The following is a 2,982-nucleotide window of genomic DNA, read 5'->3' as shown; positions in this document are numbered from 1 at the left end:
ATATATATATATATATATATATATATATATACACATATATATCCAAGACAAGGGAAATGTAGACTTCATAAACATGGCTGTATAATTTTGATTTTTTTGAATACATTGTGTTTCTATTTTTTTTTTGACGACAAAAGGTATGTACTTCTAAAGGCGTTTTCTTCTTTTGTTAATGTTATTAGCATATCTTTGTGCTTTATTATCCTGGTGACAGTTACCGTTCAATGTAGGCTGTGACTTGCGCTGCTGCTTTCCTAGAGCACTTGGCAAATCCGAACTGCTTCTAGCTGTATTTGTATGCACTTATTTTAAAAAGAAAAAAAAAAGCCAAATACATTTTCTGACATTGTAAGATTGCCTTACTGTCTGTTATTCCTTACTGCTGGCTCCTCTCTCAGGCCGGAGGCCAGTCGGTGGAGAAGGAAAGGAGATGAGTGAAGGGGGCACTGTTGTGAAGCGGGCGGCATGCCACTGGGAAAGAACTACCACGTTCCCCCCAAAACGTCGTCCTCTCGGAGTCGTAGGAAAATAGATTTCGAATCTTTCTCTCTCTTGTTCTTACTGTTCAGTTGTTGGGATGTTCATGACTGCCTAAGAGTTGCTGCTGAGAGATTTTTCAGGACTTGTGTGGTTTTCAGGGGGTGGGGGGATTTTTTTCATGGCAAAGTTGACCACTGTTCACTGCCCACGTGATCAGTTGTAAGCTTACAGTGCTGCATGCTAGCTGGTTACATAACACCCGATTCAGTGACTGAAGGCGGTGATCATGGATGGCGCGGTGTACAAGGCGGCACTGCCATCTTTGAACAGAGCCCACTCCGCAGCGCCACTCATCTTTTCAAACACCCGAGAGCTCTCTGTTTGTTGTTGGTGTCGTCGTTCTTTTGAAAAGAGTCTCGAGAGAAGTTACGGTTCAGGTGAACTTGGAGACTGTGGGAATGGTTTCGTTTCTGTTTTGTGTTTTGTTTTTGTTTTTGTTACCATTTACCTGTAGTGCTATTGCTGTTGGTACTATCACCTACACCCCGTTTCTAGTGAGTGCTAAATACAGTATGGTACAGTGACAGTAACGGCGCACGGTGCTGCAGGACTGCCCGTGGGCATATCGGTGACAGCCCAAATGGGGGTGGAGGAAACCTGTAATTTCCTTCTTACGTGTGTTTGAAATACCAAGTGAATGATACTGTTCTTCTGGAAAAAAAATTTTTTTTGATAAACTAGTGACAATTAAAGTAAGGGTTTTAATAATAGGCCCCACCTCTCAACCTATTCTTAGAAACCTTTTGTAAACTAATTTCTTTTGATCGCTCTTTTGCATCAGTCAACTGATTTTTTTTTAAACCAATAAATCATCTGTTATTAGAAATAGTTGTCTCACAGTGATACTGGTTTTTCTTTTGTGCTGTTACGATTTACCATCGACAGGAACACTATTTGAAATCCTTTTATGTTCAAGTGTTTGTAACTTGGCCCTATAATTAGGCTGAATCATGGCTTCAAGGTCTACTACAACTTCTGTGTATCGTTTACGACCTAGCTTCTATTTTAATTTGAAGATACAGATTGTTACCTTCTTTGGATTCTTTTTGAGTTATGTTTTTGTCTTTCTTTTTTAAATTGCTCAAATATTTTTTAACGGTCGAGTTATTAACACTTGAAAATCAGATACTGCACCAAATACAGTATTTTGTTTTGTAGTGAGTGCACCTACTATTAATGCTGTGCAAATTCATGTTACCGGTCATTGTTCTATGACAAACAGACTTGCATGATTAACCAGTTTGTTGTTACCCTTTTTTTTTTTCAATTGGAGCATCTATGACTCAGATCAGCCTGGTTTCTCTTATGTAAATGCATACATGCAGAAACACAGAGTCCATTTTACATGCCCATAAAGACATTTGTAAAGAATTCAACTATTATGGTTTGTTGTATAAATGTGTATCTAAGCACTTTATTATAAACTGGAATTTGACCTCATAGATTTTACAAGTTGATCAGTCATTTGACCTAATTCATGGCAGCTATCTGTATGTTTTGCAATCTTAATACAGATAAGCTTTCTAAAAAGATTAATAAAGAACCATCCTGCTGTTTTGAATAAGTCTTTCCAGCTGTGGAGAAGACAGCCTACGGATTCTCTGTGCTGGTGTTTAAGGAGCGGGGGCTGGGGAGGGCACGGAAGGCTTTAAAGGGCTGTGTGTTGAGGTCACTCCTATTAAAAAGTAAGACCTGGAGGAGTTCAGCCCTTGGGTGGCCTTCATGGAAGGCTTGCAGCTGTAAAATGCTGATTGGGGTTCTTTCTCGGGCATTCTCTTAAGTTAAAAAGTGTGCCATTGGGACACGGGTGTGGTCTTCTGTGGTACCTGATGACAGTGCAGAGATTCTCCACAGCTGGATACCAGTGTCAGAAAGCTACGTAACTGTACCTGGGCAGTATCCGATTTCTAATCCTAAATATTTCAGCTGTGCTCTTAATACTCAACATATTAGGGGATGGGGTGTTGAAGCTTTTCCCTTTTTTGCTTTAACGATTTATAGAATTTAACAGATGTACTGTCTTTTCATGTGGCCTCACATTAAAAGTTATGAGAACTTCACACGGTTTACAACTTTTACTATATACCTTTCCTTGGCCACCAAGTATTTTTAAAGTGTGCCACCTTTTAACCTTTACCTTTTTTTTTAAGTTGAAGGTGAGAACTTTTTCTATATATGATGAAACTCATGTTGACTGAAGTGAGTGTAATCTCAGATATCAACATTATTATATTTTAAAATCACGCTATGGAAATATCACCTGCATTCTGTCATTTGTCAGATTTACAGTACCTTTTTTTCTTTAACTTTTAGCATTAAATAAAAATAAAATTGGGAGCACTGAACATTTTCTGAGGCCTTTCTTAATGTTTTAAAGTAAGCTTAGAATGGCTCTTATTTTAATCGCTAATGGCAATGCGACCAAAGGATGTGTGGGTTTGG

The sequence above is a fragment of the Suricata suricatta genome, chromosome 2 (assembly GCF_006229205.1).
Source record: "Suricata suricatta isolate VVHF042 chromosome 2, meerkat_22Aug2017_6uvM2_HiC, whole genome shotgun sequence".
Taxonomy (NCBI): domain Eukaryota; kingdom Metazoa; phylum Chordata; class Mammalia; order Carnivora; family Herpestidae; genus Suricata; species Suricata suricatta.
The sequence above is the reverse complement of the archived record's forward strand: the minus strand, read 5'-3'. Positions refer to the sequence as shown.